The sequence below is a fragment of the Rattus norvegicus genome, chromosome 16 (genome assembly GCF_036323735.1).
Source record: "Rattus norvegicus strain BN/NHsdMcwi chromosome 16, GRCr8, whole genome shotgun sequence".
In the NCBI taxonomy this organism is placed as follows: Eukaryota; Metazoa; Chordata; class Mammalia; order Rodentia; family Muridae; genus Rattus; species Rattus norvegicus.
In genome coordinates this window covers 16259751-16284220 of record NC_086034.1, presented here as the reverse complement: position 1 = coordinate 16284220, position 24470 = coordinate 16259751, and the positions used below count along the sequence as shown (strand labels likewise).

General features: G+C 39.6%; 1 pseudogene; it reads right to left on the bottom strand.

Annotated features, from left to right (window-relative positions):
* Positions 1–1516: 1516 nt before the first annotated feature.
* Positions 1517–24011, bottom strand: Slc25a39-ps3 (solute carrier family 25 member 39, pseudogene 3; annotated as a pseudogene).
* Between the last annotated feature and the right edge of the window lie 459 nt (positions 24012–24470).

Here is a 24470-nt window from a genome sequence, read left to right as displayed (position 1 = left end):
TGTTTGCCTGGCCTATGACTCCTCCTTACTGCATTTGTACTTCCAATGGATTGAGCGAGGCCCACTCAATTTTATTTTATTCAGCCTACCCATTTGAATACATTTTTATTAAGTAATTTATTTATATTCCATTCCAATTCTAGTTAGCTTTCTTATACAGCCCAGGTTCATCTGTCCAGGGATATCGCTGCCCACAGAGGGCAGGCCATCCTACAGCAATCAAGACGTTTCCCCACAGACAGGACGATAGGCCAATTTAATCTAGATAATTTTCCTCTAGAGAGGTCCCTCTTCTCAGGTGGCCCTACCAAGGGGTGAAATTGTATCAATTTGCAACAAAACCAATCAGGACATCATCTCAAGCACATACTGGGCTAGAGCTGAAGTCTGGTATCTTTGGAAGGATACAGGAACGACTTACCTCAGAATCAAAAGAGAACAAGAACTGTTGGGGGGAGGGCGGCAATGGGGGCAGGATGGGGAGGGGAACACCCATAAGGCAGGGGAGGGGGGAGGGGAATGTTTGCCCGGAAACCGGGAAAGGGAATAACACTCGAAATGTATATAAGAAATACTCGAGTTAATAATAAAAAAAAAAACAAAAGAGAACAAGACTGACCAACTCCCTCAAAATTCCACAACCTTCCATGATAAAAAAAGCAAAACCAAAAAGAAACAAAACAAACAAACAAACAATAACACCAGAAAATATGTGGCATAGAAGGCTGCAAAAATTTAAATCATAGAATTACTGTTATTATTTTTATGGACTAATGTATTGATTTTAAATTTGCACTTTATTGGCTGTTCAAGTGCTTTCCTTGGGGTTATTTTTTTTTACTAGTTTCTTGCTAACAGGTAACCTGATTACTCCTGAACTGTCCTTTTATGCTTGATAATAAGAGCAATTTGAATTATGGGTTATTCTGACAAAAACTACTATATGCAGTTCTGTCAGAATTTTGTTTTGCCGGCTGCCTTACATTTTGAGCCTGTGCCGGGGAAAATGCACTAGCATTTGTGTGCTGTGATTTTATCTCTGTATTTTAGAGGAAACTGTGTTTTACTTTTTGTTATTAATTTCTTATTTGTTTGGCAATAATATTGGGATACCAACTTATTATAAAATTCATTGTGGATCTTTTTTAAAGAACATGTTTTATATATGCACACACACATATATATCATGCATAAATTATATATTTACATATAAATATACACTCATGTATAAAAATCGCTTTTGTTTTTGCACAGAAGATCATCATCTTTAGAAAAGGAGCAGAAGGCTTGGAAGCTGGCCTGGCCCAAGCTCTCCTCCGGGTCAAGCTATAACAAACATAAGGGATACAAAGCAGGGCAATTGTCAGATTTGGTCTTGAACTTGGAGGTGGAGAGTGGCAGTCCTGGAAACAGCAGGAATCCAAATGAGGACAGCATGGGTGACTGGACTGAGAGGGAAGGCTCTTGGTTCAGTTTCCTGTTTCCACCCGAGCAAGAGCCAGTTGCTGCTCAACTTTCAGTGGCCCAGAGGCTGCTTTTGGTTGAGCCTCTGGAAGAAGCTTTTGCCAAACTCATAAGTGCTGCTGCTGATGGCACAGGAGGGTGCAGCCTTGATGATCCTGGGGAGGAAACCTGCAGAGTCCCCTGGTGCCAGATTCAGCCTGGATTCTCCGAAGCAGGAGCCAGGTGGAGGCAACTCTCATAGCCTCCACCGCTCACAGTGACATTTGTCGCTGTGTCTTCATCACATCAAAAGGTAGGGTAAGGGTGGCAGCCCCCATTCCTGAGATGCCATTAGACACAAAACTGATGTCCACGGGTGTCTGGTCTTTCAGTCTTGGCCCATTCAGCTGGCCCTTCACCAGCTTGTAGTTGAACCAGTGGAGAGCTGCGAAGGGTGCATCTTGAAGAGCTATGGAAGCCCAACCCAGCCACAGCAAGCGCCAGTCACTCTGAACTGCTACAGTTTGAACACAGGTAGCCAGTTTGCGGTATGACACATGCTGAGCCTGCAGCTTGGTTCGCACAAGCTCCCAGGGGCTGACCACTGTCACGGTGCCCATTCGGGTGACGGCACCAGCCACCGTGGGTTCGTAGAGGTCAGAGGTCAAGGATTGACCACATAGGTCTTGAGTTGGTCATAAGCAATGAAATAGATGGCGGTAGCTGATAGAGTCATCATCAGGGTAGCTGGGAGGCCGCTCCACAGGGTCCTGGTGCCCTCGGCCTCACAATCTTCACAAAGGCATCCAAGGTGCCAGTAAACCTTGTAGGATCCTGAAACCAGGTGGCGCAGCGAGTATCATTTGGGCACAGGTCCAGGAGCTCCAGGACACCATAGCAGTATGGGAGGCGCTTCCCCGAGGAGCAGAGGGTGATTAGGTGTAGGAGAGACTCCAGAATCTGAAGGGAGTTTTCTCTATCTTGGATTTTCAATCCTGGCTCTGAGCGGGCCCTTGCACTGCACACCTGACGGACCCATAGCATCTCCACAGCTGGTGCAGGGTCCACGCATGCCCCTGTTTCTGTTTTTTTAAGACTGAGGTATAAAGATTTTTTTAAAAATTATGATCAACATTTTTCAAGCTTACTTTTTTCTTTTTTCTAGGTATTCCTCCATCTTTTCTAATACACAGTTGGAAAAGAACGAACCTTTATTCACTGTGTGTAGGAGTGTAAACTGATACAGCCACTATGGTAATCAATGTGAAGATTTCTCAAAAAGATAAAGTAGAACAACAAATGACCCAGCCAAACCACTCCTGGGCATATTCTCAAAGGACCCTTTATTTACTACAGATATTTGCCCATCCATGTTCAGGCTGCTCTTTCTAATAGCCAGAAAACAGAATCAACCTAGATATTCCTAAACACATAAATGGAAGATGAGTGGTGGGACATATGCATGGCGGAATTAACCATGAAAGATGAAATCATAAACATTGATAGAGGATTGTTGGAACTGAAAAACTTTGTGGTTACTGAGATACTCGTGGTCCAAAGTGCCATGTGTTGTCTCTCACACGTAGCTTCCTTTTTGATTTATGTGCATGTTGACAGGGGACCGAGAGAGTGCAGAGGGCAGGGAATTACAAAGGGGTTCATGTCAGGAAGAGGCTTTAAGGGAGAGCAGTGAAGAGGTGACTAGGACACGTGTGATATTACAGTGAAAGGGGATACCGGGGGCTGGTGGGAGGGGCCCAGGGCTGGTGGGAGGGGCTAGTGAAGGTGAGGGAAGGGTGGGGAGATTGGGAAAAAGGAAGAGGAAGGAGGAGTCTATTAAAGCAAAGTCCATATGGAAACACCATAAGGAAACCTGTTACTTTTTAAGCCAATTAAAAATTTAAAGCTAAAAAGATACTTAGAGTTGCCCATTACTGTAGAATTTAAAGCAGAAATATATTAACAAGGAGAAGATATTTATGTTGACATTTCATGATATCTTTTCTGTGGTTTGTGACCTTTCGTCTCTAATTGCAAAGCAAATTTATATTTCCATTTTCCAATTAAGGTGGCAATGTTAGAGGCGCCAACTCCGCAGCCTCTCTCACATCCTTCTTCGAACTTTTTGCCATACAGTTATTACTATTGCTGCGTTCCACTTGGCTTGCTTCATTTAATTAATTCCTCAATATACTATTAATTATTAATTCATGGGTTCGCTCCATTTAATTCACCCATCTTTCTCATTTGTGTTCCTTTATTTTGCTCTGAGAGGGGCAGATTCACATCTGCCTTGCAAGCTGGCATGTTAACCAAGCCTCCGCATTTTGTGATCTGCAGTCTTATAATGAATAGTACCTTTCAATAAGTGAATTGATGAATCAGCTATCATGGCTCCTATTCAATTTTTAGAATAAAATTACGAAAAGATGCATACCCCTTTGCTTTACAATACCCTTTTGGTCTACAGCATTGCTGGAAGGTTTGCTACTTTGCAATTTCCTAGGCTTTGGGACAGGTTTTACTACCCCAAGATGGTCTCTCCAGTCACTGTCTCAGCTAACTGCTCACTCCATGTTGTTTACGTGGAGACTCTGAGAACCAAAAAGTGCAGGCAACCTCTGCTGTGGCCCGTGGTTCTGCAGAAATTAAAGTGGCATGGAGGGAAAGCAAAGTCAGAGGGTTCTCTGCTCCCACGACAAAAGCACCTACATACAGAGAAAGACTCATATATCCTCAGAGCAATCTCTATTCTCTCTGCATCTGACTATTGACCCAAGGATCCAGGAATCAAGTAGTACAAGGAGTGTCTGTGTTCTGGGTTGTCATGTCATTTCTATCCTGAAAATAGAAACATAACTTGTCTTCTGACCTTGTGTCTCCCAGGACTGAGACCGTAACTTTGTTATAAAATCATCATCATTAAGATCTAAATGAATAAATGAGTAAGTTAATTATTTCAGAGAATAAGACAAAAAATAAAAATAAACTTCAGGCCAAAGTTGGTGGGGTAGTATAAGGTACCTTTCAAGGTCTTTTTGGAAGTGTCTCTCCTCCCTTCCCTCTAGTCCTCCCCTCTCATCCTTACTTTTCTTCTCTGTTTAGAAAATCCTCCTCTCCTCTAACATTTCTCCATCCTTCTTCCTTTTCCTTTCTAGCCCAAGGCAGTTTTGAACTTTCCACTCTTCTGCCCCTACCACTAGAGTTCTAGGATTACAGATGAGCATGGCACCTCCTAGAAATGCTTTACTTTATTAAACTTCCACTTAGCACAAATAAGGTTACAGGTGCTACTCTTTTATTGGGAGACAGATATTATGCTACAGTATCTGCTACAAGGACTTAGAGGTTTTAAGGGCACACAGCGAATCAATGTAAGGTCAGAACTCAAACCAAATCTCGGTCAAATGGTGAACTCTTTACAGTGTTGCCAGGTCCAGGATGGTTGTGGAAGGGATAGCACGATTGGACACAGTTCCCACCCCTGGAACAGAGCCAGCAACACATGGATCTCCTTGAGTGCTGATGATTGCAGGAGGCATTAAACTTTGTTTACATAATAATATACATACTTTATTTCATGTTCCGCCTTATGGGGAATGTTCTCCCTGCCAAGATTAATGACTCCATGATTACCAGAAATAGCACGATTCAGGGAAGCAGGAATGAGTATAGTGATCTTCAGCAATATGGTGACACTATTACCTTCAAGTCAGCCCTTAAGGCTTTTGGAAAGAACTCTGAAAACATGAGTTCAACAATACATAAATTAGTGTAAACACTGTTCTTTTCAGGATTTCTCAACTATGCAAATAGGGATGTAGTATGAATTGTCTGAGAGTTTCACAGACTTGAAAGAACAGAGGCAGTTGCACAATGAGTCAGCTTAGTAAAAAAGATTAACAAATAAGACATAATTTGGTCAATAGAAGAGAAAATTTGGATCACAAAAGGAAAAGGAATAGTTAAAAAAAACATGATTCAGATAGATGGTTATATAATGTTAGTGGTAAATCGTCTCCTCCACAAAAGTATTACAACTAAATATAATCCAGATATTCTACTCCTTAAAGGAGGTAGCTGTATGAGCAACCCAAATAGACATTAGGGGTGGCCTGGAATCAAGAAAAAAAAGATGGTTTAATGATGCTTCTACTTTCTGGGATCTCTTAATACTATCCAATATGAAGTCTTGGTGTTGCTGAGATAAAAACATTCAAAGATTAAAAGAATATATTGAGGTAGTTAAGCATTCTAAAAGTGAGCTTCAATGCTACTTGGATCAGCATAAGCAAGAGCTTACTAAATAGCAAAACAAAACCAAAAACAAAACAAAAATAAACTTATAAAAAGTATTATACTTAAAGCTAACTTTCTCACATAAAAATAGCCTCTATGTCTAGGCTTGACAACCAAAAGTGCTGTGCACAGCAAATCACATAGCACACAGGACTTGTGTTAAAATCATCATCATCATCAATATATATCTATATCTATATCTATATCTATATCTATCTATCTATCTATCTATCTATCTATCTATCTATCTATCTATCTACATACATACACATTCTGCCTGGTTCATTTCTCTTGAATGTGCTCTGTATTTTAGTTTCTATTTCTACAAGTCAAGGGGCTAAGGTCAAAAAAAGCTGATTTGTAGAATGATCAAAAGGGAACCTTGGGTAAATGGTGAAACTGTTAGGCAATTCCTAAGGAAGTAGCTTATGCTACTTTAATTGTAGTAAAGAAAAGCCTAGACTTTGGTCTACAAGAGAGAGCTATCTCAAGCAGATTACAGATCTGTCAGCTTGTATCCATCACTGACTCCGAGTTATTCTATCCTGCTCCCATTTGCCCTTTCCTCAGGACCCTCTCTCAGGCTGAGGCTGGACCTCAGCCTAGGCTGTTATCAGATTCTTGTCATAAGAAGAATATGTGAATAGGTCAAGGAAGGTAGAATGGAGAATGCACTTTTGGACTACAAAGTGAGGAAGGATTGTGTTTTGCCATGTAGTTTATCAACACAGGAAGAATATATCATAAAACAGCTACCTGCTATTTTAATGTTTCTTGGGGAATGCCATGTAGTGTGGTAAACCTTGGTAAGCATGGAGTTGCAGAGAGGTGGACTAAGAGAGAGGAAGGAAAGATGGCTCTTCTGGAGAAGAAAGGGAGGAAGAAAGAGAGGAAAGATGGGAAAGAGCAGAGACAGAGAGACAAAGAAAGACACACACACACACACACACACACACATATATACATACATACATACACGGGGAGAGAGAGAGAGAGATAGAGAGAGAGAGAGAGAGAGAGAGAGAGAGAGAGAGAGAGAGAGAGAGAGAGAAGAGAGGAGTTGCAGTCACAGAGCATGCTGTGCTCTGTGCTCTAGGAAGCTGGTGGAGGTGTCACTTTAAACCTTTTATGAAGAAGGTCTCAAAGAGGCACTTTTAAGCTGTCATGATGGCTTCTCTTAATCTAAGTAAAAGGAGAGCATTTTATATAATGTAATGCGTGTTTTGTGATTCTGAGCCCTCTACCCATTCCATTCTCACAAAACCTTTTGCAAAGTTCTATAGAATAAGTATTATTCGTGTCCCTTTTTTTCAATTGGAAGAAACAAAACAACAACTACCTTAATAGCAGGCTGGAGGACATGTGGTGGATAATTGCAGAGGCAGGGCACAAAGAGCATTTGTCTACCTAGACTCAAATGACAAACCATTTAAAAGCAAAAAAAAAAAAAAAAAAACATTTGTAAAGGCCACATTAGTGGCCAGAGGGACTTGACAGGTTTTCATGTCCTAATCCAGGGATCTAGGGGTCAGACATCTCCAAAGATCCCATACAAAAATGATGTGTGCATGTGTTATTTTCTCTAATTGAAAAGAGGAGGGGTTGAATAGGATTTAAAATACAGAATCATGGTAATAAAGAAATGGTGTGCATATCCAAGTAGGACCGTCCAAAGGCAGGGCGAGAAATGTGCATTGCCTGATGTGAGAACTCATGTTTACAGGACACTAGTGCAAAAGACAGAGTTATGAGATCTGCCATGTGGGTGCTGGGCCTGACACATATCATGAGGTCTGGAGTCTGTACATCATTCTGTGACCAGGGTGTATGGATGTGGATTGCAATGGAGGCATGCTGCACAGACCAGAAATGTGCTATGTAAACCTCAAAAATAACCAGCACATTTATCTCTCTGCATACCTTGAGTGCCTAGTGATATTCCACTAATCAAGGTTTGGGTCATTTCTGCTCATCCCAATTTCCAGTCAAAGAAGGGCACCTCTATTTCTCAGCAGCAGTATACCACACTAGACTCTAAATTTCTTAAATATTTTGTTCTCAGAAACAATTATAAATTCAAATTCCACAAAAGAACTCTTCTAACAATGTCTACCTGAGATCCTTGTGGTCTGCTTTGGTACTTAGTCCTTGTACTTGAAATCGAGATATATATCGAGAGAGACAGAGACAGAGGGAGGGAGCGAGCGAGGGAGGGAGGTAGGGAGGGAGGGAGAGAGAGAGAGAGAGAGAAAGAGAGAGAGAGAGAGACAGACAGACAGACAGACTGTGTAGTCAACCACATGGGCATGTATAGATGCCAGAACTGGACACAGGTGTCTTCCTCATTTGCTTCTATTCTGTAGTTTTTGATACAGAGCCTCTCACTAGTCCTATGTTGCTGACTCACCTGAGCTTCTGAGATCTATCTCTCTCTCTCTCTCTCTCTCTCTCTCTCTCTCTCTCTCTCTCTCTCCCCACCCCCATTCTTCCGGCTTTGGTAAAGATGTTGGTGATCTGAACTTCCAAAGATAGAGCTTCCGAAGTAACTAATAATAGTCATCTTAACAGGTTGTAGGCATGTAGTCCCAAAATAAATGGTAAGAAAATCAGCCTCTGTGGTGGTCAAGCCAATGGGATTTTGTTTCAAAGACTGAATCTAGGCTCAGCGGGAGATGGAATATAGATAAGATTACATAGTAGAAGTTGTAGATGTGGTATTCCAACTCTGACTGCAATAGAACCTGGACGAGGCATTGCCTGAGATGAGCACACATCACAGGGGCCAGAAGGAAGCAATGAGAAAGACAGAGAAAATGGAGGTCTAACAACTGGGTTGAAACTATGGGAAGGAGTCTCAACAGCTGGTGAGATTACAAAGTTTGGGTAGAAAATAAAATTACATCTTGAAAAATACCCACTGTAGATGTGACCCAGGAATCCTTTAGAAATCAAAGTGACAGAACACTAGGCAGTGAGGACTCCATCTTTGTTACCATGGTACCTTAAAAAATGTCATGCTAAATATACCATAGCCCTGAAGAAGCTCAGGGGAAATAAGGGAAAGGGTTATGCCCTGTTCTTGATTGTGTCAGTCCCAGACAAAGTGAAATGTGGGTGGATTAATAATTCAAGGAGAGCTAGAAACTGAGAGCAAACAAGATGAATTATGGTCTCGGAAATCTGCATCAGCAGTGGCCTTGAAGGTCCCTTCAGTATAACAGGCCGCATCAGACCCATTTGATGTTACTCTCACAGGACCTGGCAAAACTCAGAAGCCGTAAGGAAAATAATTTGCTTGATCTGATTTGATGCGATGAAATTTGTGTGCATCAAGCAAAAAAAAAACCCACAAAAATGTGCAAATTATAGAGTGGAATCTATTTGTAGAGCCGTGCTAGATGATCTATAGATCAACCAATTACTCTGGTGAAAATGGACAAAGTGCAAAAACCCAAATATGAAAATGCAATGGGAAGATATCATGAGAAACACAAAGTAGTGCAAACTTATCTGTATTTTACAAATAAAAAAATGAACCTTTATATATTGCCAGAGAGCTGATCAAAGCCAAATTTAAAATTCAGAGCTTGGCAAAGTGTGAGACAAGCACTCACACTTTGCATGCTTGGTACCACCTATATGGAGGGAAGTTAGAAACTTATATTGAGATTAAAACACCAAGATTGTGTGAATGGACAGGAAGTGATTCAGTCTCAGGGGCTTACAGGTCACCCCTCACAGCCAAGGTTTATCTATTCAGGTGTCTATATGACAGTGGGGAAATTAAAGCTATGGTGATGGAGGATGCCTCTAAGGACCAGTAGGTGTACATCTGACTTTGTTCTGAAGTAGGAGAGATGCCAATCTTGTGGTTGGCAGAGATTTCCTCCACCGCCTTAAAAGGATACCCTATAACCCTGTGATGACCCCCAGTCTGGGAAGGTATTATTGGTGGACTGTATGGTCATAGAGTGTGAATTCTCAGTTCTGCACTGTGTGCTTCCCCTCATAAAAGGTTCCCTTTAGCTTCTGGATGTGCTCTAACTTCCTAGGAGACTGAGGCCCTGCATCATCAATGATCTATATCTGCATCTTCAGACCTCTTGCTGTCCAGATATCTCTTGGCAGAAGGGGATGTAGGGAAAAATGTTCTCCGTAAATTCTGAAGATTGAAACTAGGGCCTTGTATATACTAGGCATGTTCTCTAATATTGATCCATGTTCCAATTCTTTCTTTAACTTTTAAAATTTCTTTCAGAGTCTCACCAAGGTTCCCAGGCTACCCTTGAGTCTGTAGCTCACATGTGTCCTGGACATCCAGTTCTCCTGTCTCAGACTCCCAAGTACTTGGGATTCCAGGCATGTGGCACTGGGGGGAAGCTCTTGATATTTAAGTGCTTTAAGTCAGTTCTGTCTTCATCTCTGAGCAGAAAGAAACTTTGGCAGCCTCAGGGGACACCTGAGCTCTTCTGCTACCTTTAATTTCCTTTCCCTTCTCATAGGACATAATAGGTTGCTAAATCTCTCACTTAAAAAAGAGAAATTTATGTATTTAATTTTTGGTTTTTATTATTTTATTGGATATTTTATGTATTTACATTTCAAATGCTAACCCTTTTTCTGGCTTCCCCCTCTCCCATACCCCGTCCCTCTGCTTCTATGAGGATGCTCCCACCCTCACCAACCCACTCCCAATTCAACAGCATGGATTTCTGCTACACTGGGGAAATGAGCTTTCACAGGACCAAGGGCTTCTCTTCCTATTGATACCAGACAATGCCATCCTCTGCTACATATGCAGCTGGAGCCATGCATCCCTCCATGTGTACTCATTGGTTCATGGTTTAGTCCTTGGGAGTTCTGGGGATCTGGTTGGTTGATATTATTGTTCTTCCTATGGGGTTGCAAACCACTTCAGCTCCTTCAGTTCTAACTCCTTCATTGTGGTCCCTGACTCAGACTGATAGTTAGCTGCAAGCATCCTCATCTGTATCAGTAAGGCTCCGGCACAGCCTCTCAGGAGACAACCATATCAGGCTCCTGTTAGAAAGTACTTCTTAGCATCAGCAATAGTGACTGGGTTTTGTGGCTGCATATGGGATGGATCCCCAGGTGGGGAAGTCTCTGGATGATCTTTCCTTCAGTCTCGGTTCCACTATTTGTCCTTGTATTTCCTCCCATAAATATTTTGTTAACGTTATAGGAAGCACTTATATGAAGGACATTTTGGTTTTCCTTTTTGTTGAGCTTCATATGGTCTTTGAATTGTATCTTGGGTATTCCAAGCTTTTGGGCTAACAGCCACTTAGCAGTGAGTATATAACATATGTGTTCTTTTGTGACTGGGTTACCTCACTCAGGATAATATTTTCTAGTTCCATCCATTTGCCAAAGAATTTCATGAAGCCATTGTTTTTAATAGCTGAGAAGTACTCCATTGTGTAAATGTACCACATTTTCTATATCCATTCTTCTGTTGAGGGACATCTGGGTTGTTTCCAGCTCCTGGCTATTATAAATAAGGCTGCTATGAACATAGTGGAGCATGTGTCCTTGTTATATGTTGGAGCATCTTTCGGGTGTACTTCAGGTAGTATTCTGTCCACTTTTCTGAGGACCTCCCAGACTGATTTCCAGAGTGGTTGTGCCAGCTTGCAATCCCACCAACAATAGAGGAGTGTTCTTCTTCTTTGATTTGCATTTCCCTGATAACCAAGGATGCTAACTATTGCTTTAGGTACTTCTCAGCAATTTGATATTCTTCAGTTGACAATTCATTGTTTAGCTATGTACCCCATTTTTTAATAGGATTATTTGTTTTTCTGGAGTCTAACTTTTGATTTCTTTGTAAATATTTATTACTAGCCCTCTATCAGATGAAGAATTGGTAAAGATCTTTTCCAAGTCTATTAGTTGCTGTTTTGTCCTATAACAGTGTTCTTTGCCTTAAGAAGCTTTTCAATTTTATGAGGTTTCATTTTTGATTCTTCATCTTTGAGCATAAGCCACTGGTGTTCTGTTCAGGAAAATTTTCCCTATGCCTATGTGTTCAAGTCTCTTACACACTTTATCTTCTTTTAGTTTCAGTGTATCTGGTTTTATGTGGATGTCCTTGAATCACTTGGATTTGAGCTTTGTACAAGGAAATGAGAATGGGTCAATTTACATTCTTCTCCATGCTGACCTCCAGTTGAAACAGCACAGTTTGTTGAAAATGCTGTCTTTTATCCACTGCATGGTTTTAGCTCCTTTATCAAAGATCAAGTGACCATAGGTGTGTGGGTTCATTTCTAGGTCTACAATTCTATTCCTTTGATCTACCTGCCTGTCTCTGTACCAATACCATGCAGTTTTTATCACAATTGCTCTGTAATACACCTTGAGGTCAGGGAAAGTGATTCTCCCAGAAGTTCTTTTATATTGAGAATGGTTTTGATATTTTAGGTTTATTGTTATTCCAAATGAATTTGCAAATTGCTCTTCCTAAGTCTATGAAAAATTGAGTTGAAATTTTGAAGGGGATTGTATTGAATCTGTAGATTGCTTTCAGTAAGATGACCCTTTTTACTATATTAATCCTGCCAATTCATTAAGATGGGAGATCTTTTCATCTTCTGACATCCTCTTCAATTTCTTTCTTCAGAAACTTGAAATTCTTGTTATTCAGATCTTTTACATGCTTAGTTAGAGTCACCCCAAGGTATTTTATATTATTTTTGACTATTGTGAAAGGTGTTGCCATTTCCCTAATTTCTTTCTCAGCCTATTTATTCTTTGAGTAGAGGAAGGCTCCTGATTTGCTCGAGTTAATTTTATATCAAGACACTTTGCTGAAGTTGTTTATCAGGTTTAGGTGCTCTCTAGTGGAATTTTTGGGATCACTTAAGTATACTACTTTACTATCTGCAAATAGTGACATTTTGACTTCTTTCCAATTTGTATTCCTTTATTTTATTTTATTTTATTTTTTGTCAAATTGCTCTGCCTATGACTTCAAGTACGATATTGAATAGGTCGGAAGAGAGTGGGCAGCCTTGTGTAGTTCCTGATTTTAGTGGGGTTGCTTGAAATTCTTTCCTATAGTTTGATATTAGCTACTGGTATGTTGTATATTGCCTTTTCTAAGTTTAGGTATGGGTCTTGAATTCCTGATCTTTCCAAGATTTTATCATGAAAGGGTGTTGAATTTTGCCAAATGCTTTCTCAGCATCTAATGAGATGATCATGTGATTTTTTTCCTTGAGTTTATTTATGTAGTGGATTATGTTGATGGATTTTTGTATATTGAACCATTCCTACATCCCTGGGATGAAGCCTACTTAATCATGTCATATGGTTGTTTTTGATGTGTTCTTGGATTCGGCTTGCAAGAATGTTACTGAGTATTTTTCTATTAATATTCACAAGGAAAATTGGACTGAAGTTATCTTTCTTTGTAGCGTTTTGTGTGGTTTTGGTATGAATGTAATTGTAGCTTCAAAGAATGAATTGGTTAGTGTTTCTTCTGTTTCTATTTTGTTGAATAGTTTGAAGAGTATTGGTATTAGGTCTTCTTTAAAGGTCTGATAGAGTTCTTCATTAAACCCATCTGGTCCTGGGCTTCTTTTTTGGCTGGGAGACTTTTAATGAATGTTTCTATTCCTTTAGAAGATAAGGGACTAGATGGTTTATCTGATCCTGATACAACTTTGGTACCTGGTATCTGTCTAGAAAATTGTCCATTTCCTCCAGATTTTCCAGTTTTGTTGAAAACGGGCTTTTGTAGTAGGATCAGATAATATTGTGAATTTCTTCAGTTTCTGTTTTTATGTCTCCCTTTTTATTTTTGATATTTTAAATTTGGATAATATTTAAGTACCCTCTGTTTAGTCTGGCTAAAGGTTTATCTATCTTGTTGATTTTCACAAAACTCCAGTTCTTGGTTTTTTGACTCTTTGTATTATTCTTTTTGTTTCTGCTTGGTTAATTTCAGCTCTGAGTTTGATTATTTCCTGCTGTCTACTCCTCTTGGGTGTATGTGCTTCTTTTTGTTCTAGCACTTTAAGGAGTGCTTTCAAGCTGTTAATGTATTCTCTCTTCATTTTCTTTTTAGAGGCACTCAAAGCTCAGAGTTCCCTCTTAGCACCGCTTTCTTTGTGCACCATTAATTTGGGTATGTTGTGCCTTTATTTTCATTAAATTCTAAAAAGTCTTTAATTTCTTTCCTTCTTTTTTCCTTGACCAAGTTATCATTGGGTAGAGCATTGTTCAGTTTTCATATGTATGTGAGCTTTGTGTTCTTTTTGTTGTTATTAAAGACCAGCCTTAGTCCATTGTGACCTGATAGGATGCATGGGATTATCTCAATCTTCTTGCATCTGTTGAGTCCTGTTTTATGAGCAATTATATGGTCAATTTTGGAGAAGGTACCATGAGGTGTTTAGAAGAAGGTATATTCCTTTTGTATATTTTTGTGCTTTTTAAAGGTATATTCTTTTGTTTTAGGATGAAATGTTCTACAGATATCTCTTAAATCCATTTGGTTCATAACGTCTGTTAGTTTCTCTATGTCTCAGTTTAGTTTCTGTTTTCATGATCTGTCCATTTATGAGAGTGGGGTGTTGACGTCTCCCATCGTTATTGTGTGAGGTGCAATGTGTGTTTTGAGCTTTAGTAAAGCTTCTTTTATGAATGTGTGTGCCCTTGGATTTGGAGCATAGATATTCACATTTGAGGGTTCATGTCCGTAAATTTTTCCTTTGACGAGTATGAAGCATCCTTCATCTTTTTTTGGATGAGTTTTGGTTGAGTGTTGATTTTATTAGATATTAGAATGACTACTCCAGCTTTTTTCTTGGACCATTTGCTTGAAAAAAATTTTTCCAGCCGTTTACTCCGAGATAGTGTATGTGTTTGTCACCGAGTTGCGTTTCCTGTATGCAGCAAAAGTCTGGGTCCTTTTCACATACCCAGTCTGTTAGTCTATATCTTTTCAACGGGGAATTGAGTCCGTTGATGTTAAGAGCTATTAAGGAATAATGATTGTTGTTTCCTGTTATTTTTGTTGTTAGAAGTAGAATTATATTTGTGTGGCTATCTTCTTTTGTGTTTGTTGAAAGAAGATAATTTTCTTGCGTTTTCTAGGTATAGTTTCTCTTCTCATGTTGGAGTTTTCTATTATCCTTTGTAGGGCTGGATTCATGGAAAGATATTTTGTAAATTTGGTTTTCTCATAGAATATCTTTGTTTCTCCATCTATGGTAATTGAGAGTTTTGCTAGATATAGGAGCCTGGGCTGGCTTTTGTGTTCTTTTAGGGTCTTTATGACATCTGCCCAGGATCTTCTAGCTTTTATTGTCTCTATTGAGAAGTCTGAAATGTCTGCTTTTATATGTTACTTGACATTTTCCCCTTCACTGCTTTTAATATTCGTTGTTTTGTGTATTTGGTGTTTTGAAAATTCTATGATTGGAGGAATTTTTTTCTTTCTATTTGGAGTTCTGTAGGCTTCTTGTATGTTCATGGGCATCTCTTTCTTTAGGTTAGGGATGTTTTCTTCTATAATTTTGTTGAAGATATTTCCTGGCCCTTTAAATTGTGAATCTTTGCTTTCTTCTTTATCTGTTAACCTTAGGTTTGGTCTTCTTATTGTGTCCTAGATTTCCTGAATATCTTGGGTTAGGAGTTTTTTGCATTTTGCATGTTCTTTGACTATTGTGTCATTGTTTTCTATGGTATCTTCTGCACCTCAGAATCTCTCTTCTTTCTTTTGTTTTCTATTGGTGATGCTTGCATTTATGACTACTGGTCTCTTTTCTTGGTTTTCTATCTCTAGGATTGTCTCTCTTTGTGATTTCTTTATTGTTTCTATTTCCATTTTTAGATCCTGGATCAATTCCTTTACTTGTTCGGTTGTGTTTTCCAGTAACTCTTTAAGGGGTTTTTGCATTTTATCGTTATAGGTTTCTACTTGTTTACCTGTATCCTCTTGTATTTCTTTAAGGGAGTTATTTATGTCCTCCTTAAAGTCCTCTTTCATCATCGTGAAATACAATTTTAAAAACATGTCTTGCTTGTCCAGTGTGTTGAAGTATCCAGGACTTGCTGTGGTGGGAGAACTGTGTTCTGATGATTCCAAGTGGCCTTGGTTTCTGTTTCTTAGATTCTTGTACTTGCCTTTCACCATCTGGTTTTCTGTGATATTAGTTGGTCTTGCTCTCTCTGACTGGAGCTTGGCTCTCCTGTGGGCCTATGAGCCTGTGATCTTAGGAATGAGAACACTCCTGATAAACCAGCTCTGTCCACAAGGGATTTGGGTACTTAGGGCTGTGGGTCAGCCTTAGCTCTGGGTGCAAATGTAGGCTTGAAGGATCTGGTCCCAGGTTGCTCTACAGTTCTTATACCCTGTGTGCTCCTGGCAGGTTCTTCTGGGAGTCCTGCTCTTTCTAGGCAGGATTTGGGTATGTTGGACTGTGGGACAGTCTTAGTTCTGGGCACAGTTAGAGACAGGAAGGGTTCTGTTCCAGGCTTCTGTGTGGTTCCTGTGCCCTTTGTGCTCCTGGCGGGTCCCTCTTTGGACAGCTATTGAAGCAAAAATGGGGTTTCATCTGTGGGCTTAAGAGTGAGACCAGCTCTCTTTGGGCAGGATTTGGGTGCAAAGGGCTGTAGGATAGACCGCCTTAGCACCAGGGCACAGATGGAGATAGAAAAATTTTACTTTTAAAACTATAAGATCTTTTCATGTGGACTAAACTGGGTGGTAATTCTTCTGCCTCAGGTCTTCTGAGTGATGGAGTTATAGGTACAGAGCACCATTTTCACCTATGAATAGTGTGTGTGTGTGTGTGTGTGTGTGTGTTTGTCTCTCTCTCTCTCTCTCTGTGTGTGTGTGTGTGTGTGTGTGTGTGTGTGTGTGTGTTTGTATTCACTGTGAAGGTCAGAAGTTGATATTAGTTTTGTTTTTCCCCCTTAGTTTTTAATGCAAATCTCATGCTTACCAATTTGGTTAGGATTGCTGGTTTGTCAAATCCCAGCATCTTCCCGTCTCCAGTTAACAGTGCTAGGATTACAGGTACCTGCCCCTTTTATTGGGTTTTTCACATGAATGCTGGGAACCCAAGCACAGACCCTCATGCTTAGACAACTAGCAGTTTAGCTCTTGAGTCATCTCCCCAGCCCCAAAATAGTTCTCTAATGCATTTGGCTCTTGGAATTTAGTATCAGGACATTCTAGAATTCCATGCTCTAATTTTCAACTTATCTTATGTGATTAATACAGATTTTTCCCTTGAGAAACGGTGGAAGCCAAATGATGGACTAGAACAATTTTCAAGTGCTTGAAGCAAAATAGCATCAATTTAAAACCCTTTCCTTGGTGAAAAGTTCTTTTAAGAATGAAAGTGATCTTGAGACTTGCTCAGTGGAGAAAATGCAGAAGTTTTGCTACCAACAAACCTCTAATGGGTAGCTAGAAGAATATTATGTGCCAACGACAAAGAATAATAAAGGCAAACACATGAGCAATGACAAGAGTGTTGGGTGCTTCTTAAGAGTTCAAATGACTCTTGGCATTTAAGTTAAAGTGGTTTCACTTTCTCAAAGCACTGATGGGGAATTTAGGGACAATTATGTTATATAATAGACAGGTAGGAATCATGAAGTTTGTATGAGTTGGTAAGATGCTAACTTTGGTAGTTTTCAATAAATATTTAATGTAATACCCAGAAGCAATTGCTATGAAGGTGACAGACCTGGATTGGAAGCAGTAAAGTTAAAATGGAATTCTTAAAAGTAAAATGTTGACTAATCAGTCAGCATAGAAGTAAAATGGGAAAACTGAACGAACAAGGATACCCAGAACAGAAAACTAAAAGCAAACCGAAGATGGCAAACCCACCATACTAACAACAAGAAATTCTGAATGATGAGGGGACATGAAAGGGATACAAGAGCCATCCAAGGTGTCTAGTGCTCTCGCTTAGATCAGTATAGGAAAATACTCATAAAATGTGGAAGGACTGCTTTACTACAAGCTAGAATATCCAATGAATATTTATGTGGGTATTTTATGTGGACACAATAGTGGGAATATAAACAAATGGATATAGGACAAGGGATGAAGTTCGGTTTCAGAATTCCACATAATTGTTATAACTGTTTCACCTTCCAGGAGCAGGAACAAGTTCTCCTTTGAGAGGCTTGCCCAACAGTGACACACAATTTGATCAAAAATACTGTACCGATAGGACATGCAATTTACAGAACTAATAAAGAAGAGGCATTATACAATGAAAAGGGGTTAATCATGCACGAATATGTAGCACCTGTTTTTGTTAATACTTTGGTTAATTTAATTCTGTGGGCAAGTGTGTGTCTATATGTATATGTGTGTGCACAACACACATGCGTGAGCCCTCAGAAGTCATAAGAGGGTGTCAGATCCCCTGGAATTGGAGTCATAGGAGGTTGTGAATCACAGTGTTAGTTCTGGGACTCAAACCAATCTTAAATGAGACTAGGAGATACATGAAGAACAATAAATGCTTATATTTAAAAATTATGAATGAAAATCCCCATATAAATTTAATGATCTATGTCCCACCTAATTAAACCATAAGAGAACAAAGCAAACACACACCAATCAGAAGGAAGGAAATAATGAAGATTAAGTACAATTAAAAAAAACTGAAATTGGAAAAAAAGGAATCAATGAAACAAAGACCTGTTTTCTTTTAAGATCAATAAAATTGATGAAGTTCTCACAGTGCTGAGAAAAAGATACAAAATGCTAATACCAAATATGGAATAACAAGATAGAGCCTACAGATGTAAGGATATAATGTTTCTATGAGCATTGCTAAATACGTCCATTTAACAGCCTTAACAAAATGACCCAATTCCTCGGAAAGATGAAACTACAAAAACTCATCCAACGTAAAATCAATCATCTGATTACATCCAAAAGTAGTATGGAAATAAATTTCATAATTTAACCCCGGACCCAAATCTCCAGCCTACATTGCTTTTACTAGAAAATTTTACCAAGTGATCAGAAGGAATTCTATGTGCTCTATCTAATCTTTTTCCAGAAAACAAGTCAATACTTTGTACCCCATTATGTTAGATCAGCAGATCATAATAGCAAACTAGGTAAGATAATAAATATAGCAGAAGAATCAATATCCTACAGGACAATCAATATCCGTCATGGAAAATAATGTAAGAATTATGATTGAAATGACCCTGGGGAGATACCTCAGTTGATAAAGTGTTTACTTTGCAAGCATGAGGAACTGAGTTTGATTCCCATAATCCATCTGCAAAGGATTGAATATGTCTGGCCCAGGAAGTGACACAATTAGAAGGTATGGCCTGGCTGGAGTTGGTGTGGCCTTGTTGGAGAAACTTTGTCACTGTGGGGATAGGGTTTGAGATCCTCTTCTAGCTGTACGGAAGAGTCAGGCTTCTCCTAGTTCCCTTTGGAACAAGATATAGAACTCTCAGCTCTTCCAGTGTTATGCCAGCCTGGATGCTGCCATGCTTTCTGTATTAATGATAACAGACTGAACCTCTGAACCTGTATGATAGCATCAATTAAATGTTGTCCTTTATAACAGTTGTCTTGGTCGTGGTGTCTCTTCACAGCAATAGAAACTCTAAGACAATGTTTACAAAGCTTGAGGATAGTGGTTCATTCTTGTAATCTCAGTCATGGGGAGACAGGTAGATCCCTGGGGCTCACTGGCCAAATGTCCCAGAGTACTTGGCAAGGTCTGGATCAGTGAGAAAGACACTGTCTCAAAATCCAAGGTAAATGATACCAGTGCACCCAAAATTATCCCCTGTCTCTGTGCCATGCAGATTCATACAATGTACCCACACATACCTGTAGACATGAGCACACACATAAACATATAATTAAAAATGATTATTAACAAAATTCTAGAAACTACACTGCAGCAGTTTATAAAAGCATTATAGGTATGTTTTACTTCACGAATACAAGATACTTTGATATTCTAAAGTCAGTCAGTGAATTTACACTATCAGAACACAGAAAAGACATTTTGATCTTATCAGTAGAATCAGAAAGAGTATTAGACAGAATTCTGTAAGCATTCATGACAGAGTCAAAAAAAATCTGGAGTAAAGGTCAGCTTCTTGAACTTATTGACAAATGGCTAAAATAAGACCCTCTAGTCTGATTATTGTTAGTTACCATGACTAAATGTTTCCCCTCTAAATCAGGAAAAGCAAAGTGCATCTAATCTTACTATTCCTATTCAGAAGAATACTGGTAGTGCAACCATTACAATCAACCAGAAAAGAAAGGAAAATACGTATCTATCTTATGTTCAAAGTGTGGATATAGGAAGTGAACTATAAACTGTTCCTGATCTGGGAGATTACCTTGGGAAAGGGTGAGTCTTAAAGCTTGGTACAAAGATTAACAGTCCCTAGATGGGAGGGAAGACCTGATGACCCAGGAATTAGTGATATTTAGTCAACAAGCAAACAGATAAACAAATCAGAACATGCAAGCAGCTTAGCTGAAAACATGAATAGGACCTTGATAATGTAAACTACAAAAAGTTGATTAATGAAGTTAAAACAAGTCATGGAGGACAAACCTTCCCTCACAGGACCCCGGTTGTCAAATTCCTAGGCAGATTTACTAATGTAGTCCTTTCTGGAACCTTAACTTTGTTCCTAAGAGGTTGGAAAATTCACAGCAACTTTTTGCCTGACTCCCCTAACCATAAACCTTAGCATCCTTTGGAACACATAATTATAAAAGAGAGGACAAAGTAATCACATGATATGTTGGTTCACAGGTGATTATGCTAGGCTCTTCCCAGGGACCTAGCAATGCCTTATGTCATCATGTATCACCATTACTTGCTGCCCGGTGTGCACTGTATATAAATGGGCTGCTCACCATCATATTTCTATCCCGCCTCACTCTTTCGATGTCTCTGTCCTTCTCTCTCTCTCTCTCTCTCTCTCTCTCTCTCTCTCTCTCTCTCTGTCTTTCTGTCTCTCTCTCTCTGTCTGTCTCTCTGTCTTTCTGTCTCTCTCTCTGTCTCTCTGTCTTTCTGTCCCTCTCTCTGCTCTCTCTCTCTCTCTCTCTCTCTCTCTCTCTCTCTCTCTCTCTCTCTCTCCCTCCCCCCCATGCATTCCTAGCTAATCTTCCTCTCTTTGGCCTTTTTGTCCTTCTACATCCCAACTCTCTAACCTCGTAGTTCTGCTCCTGTCTGCCCATACCTTTTCCCCAGACCCTCACTTCCTCCCATTCCCCCAAGTAAATCTACTTTATACCATGTCTGTCCCATGGTGTGATTTCTCAGGAGGCACCTCGGCGTGGAACCTCAAGGTACTCTGCCCCACTGACATATTGTAATTCATAACTCAATATCCCAACCTCTAAACAAGCCAGGGGAAATGGATCCCTTCCCAGTGATCATTTAAGTGAAAGAAGATACAGCTAGGATGTTGGGTTTGAAAGTCCTGCTCACATTATTAGACTTCCGGGGAATATGTGAGCCTCATTATTACCATCATTATTGTTTGGGGCAAGCTACTAAAACCATGGGCCAAGTGAGCCAGCAAAAATTGCCCAGATTTATACATGTTTCAGAATCCTTAACAGAGATCACTCATACCTCACCATATCAAAGCCAGGGACCTAATACCAGTGACAAGAAAATTATTTGCACTGATTTTTCTTTGACACAATTCTCAGTTTTGTTTCTATTGTGTCCTATAATACATATCACATACTATCGATATAGCAAGAGCATGACTGAGCCTTAGTTACAGGAAAGGAGTTGTCTGTTTTTTCTTCATAAAACACATGGAACCTGGAAACTTACTCTGCTTCTTTGCCTGATGTGATTCATCAACGCTTCAGTGACGCCTCAGAATTCCCTGTATGCAAGGTCTGTAAGAAAGAGAAATGTTGGGTTTAAATGGCTCCACATTTCCCTTTCTTCCAACACGTTGTCAGTTGTCAGCTAACATGAAGGGGAACCATTTCCTGTGGCTACTATTGAGGCCTTCCTATGGAGACCTCTCCTCCCTCAGTTGAGTTGTTTTCTGCAATCTTTGGTGTGATTAACTGTGGGGGTGGGGTCCGCACTCAAAAACAACATACTGCTTTGGCATCTCTCCTGTGAGTTCCCAAAGCAATGAAAGTCGGAAAAACATTGTCAGGATAGGGTTATAATAAAAGGCCCTATTGAATGCTGTTCTCCTGTGCCTGTAAATTCAGCAAAGTTTATTGTTCTGATCTTGAGTCCACAGATTATGTTGCTTGATTTAAGGCACTAAAGAAGCAGTCAGTTTGAGCAGCAGTAAAATTTCTGCAGAATAAACAAAGTCATAAACCGGCTTTCTGCACCTCCTCAGGCTGCATTATTTCCCCCTGGTTGTTTCACTCCTGGAATGATAGAAGTAAATCTATGCACAGGATAGACTGACTTCAAAGACTTAAAAGGACAGGAGTCATGTCAGACAATGGCCAACAAGATGTCTTATAACTTGAAATTTTCACGTACCATATTTATGACAATAGACTGATCTAATGGTACATTCAATGAACATCTCAACTGTTAGGTCTGAAAGAAAACTTCAAGTACCCCAAAGGGACAGGCACACTGATTTAGTCCAAAGTGAGAATGTTGGCTGAACTCACATTGGACTATAGGATTGCCAGCTGATCCTTTCAACATTCCTCAGAAATCTATGAAAAGTGTTTCTGTCTGCCAGGAAGAGCCACTTCTCTATGTCTCCTTCCTCTTACTGAAGAGGAATCTAACCCCTCTTTGACAAGTACTTATGGTACCAAAATCAAAAGCTAACATCCAGCCACCTCTGGTCTCTATTTATGTGTACTTACTATACATCTTAAAGCTTAGACAGCCCCTACCACTCCTCTACTATACTAGATCCCAGGCTGTTCCAAATTATAGTTCCCATCTCACTCTCTTTATAACTACAAGGTTTCCCCCCTGCCCTGGGGATTCTCACTATCCTCTACTGTTCTACTGCTCTAGCTTCCCTAGCAGATAATGCTGACCATGTTCAGTTTGCTTTTCTTTTCTCTGTTCCTGACTCTTTCAGATGCCCCTGGCTGTTCTTTCTCATCCACAACAAACATCTTCCTCCTAGTAGTGGAGTAGCCATTTCTGTGGTCTATTTATGGTGCCCTTAATTGTATTAAGCAAGGCTACAATTTGCTTCTACTGATCAGACAATGTTCTTTATGAAAGATTGTACGAAGATTATGAGCAAAATGAGGCTGGGGAGATAACTCTGTAGGTAAAAGTACTCACCTTGCTAGCAGGAGGATGCGTGTTTGTTTCCTAGAACTCAGGTAAAAAGCTTGAATACAGTGGTCCATTCTTCTTATAATCCCTAAGCTGATGGGGTGAAGCCAGACAGATAGTTCTGGTGTTCATCTGAGCAGCTCCAGGTTTAGTGAGAGAGTTTCTCTCAAAAGGAGAAAAAAAGGCAGAAATTAATTGAGGAAGTCACTCAGTGTCAACTTCTGCCTTCCATAGTACATGTATGCATCTGCACTCATATACAACCACATGGCTGTGGCCACATATTACAACATATACACATAAAGTGAGCGAGAGAGAGAGAGAGAGAGAGAGAGAGAGAGAGAGAGAGAGAGAATTTTAGAATTGATTATGCCTAAAATTAAGTCTTATAATTTGTTTTAAAATGAATTCATGACAGGAAAATTACTTCCAAGAATTACAAAAGATGACCTTCTACTTTGTTCCTTTTTGTTTTCTTTATTCAAGGAGAAATATAAAAAGAATTCTCCAAAGATTTCAGAAAGATGGTAGCCCCAGAATAGGGTGAAATGATTTGTTTCCATGATTAGCTTATTAATTCAGAATTCTGTTGGCATTAGCTGATAAGTATTTAACATTTCCTGTAGTTCTGTTGAAGAAAACATCATAACAATCAATTAGAAAGTAGGAGAGGCTAAACAAAATTCATTAGACAATGGAGAAATAATGTATCTTTCCTTTAGTCGCATCACCTCTTTTCAACACATAGAATGGGGATGTTTTTCTTAAAAGAATCGATCTGTTAACCTACATTTCCTATTCATCTTGGAGTATCATTTAAACTTTATAATCACAATCACACTATATTAAATAAAAATGGTCTCATGTAGAGTAGTGTGGATTCAAATTTACCTTGTAGTCCAGGATGACCTCGAACTCCCGAATCTCCTGGCTCTGTTTACTAACTGCTGAAAGTACATGCATATCCCATCACACTCAGGCTAATGAAAGGTTTTAGAGCATAGACTATGAATGTATGAAATGCATATTATTGGAATATATAGGTGTGATGCTATGTTAATATAGTTAAATCTGTACAAAGCATAAGGGATCTGGTAGACTGTGGATGTAAAGGTATGTCCCTACTATAGAATTACATTTCATATTGGCTTTGCGGAGCATACTCCTCAACTGTCAAAAGTACGTTCCATCTGCTCCCAGGTCTTGTTTCTTTAGAGAGTGCACATGCCATCATTTTCTCAGCTTTTCCTAGTGTCTTAAGGCTAAAGGGTTAATTTGTTTCTGTAAGCAAGCTTTTGATTACCAGAGAATAACTTCCTCAAGTAGCAGGACTTCGTCTGAGGAAAAGTTTTCTGTGAAGTTAATCTTTATAAATTGAGTCTGGCTCCCCACTGACTTCATAAAATGGGAAATTTGTTTCTC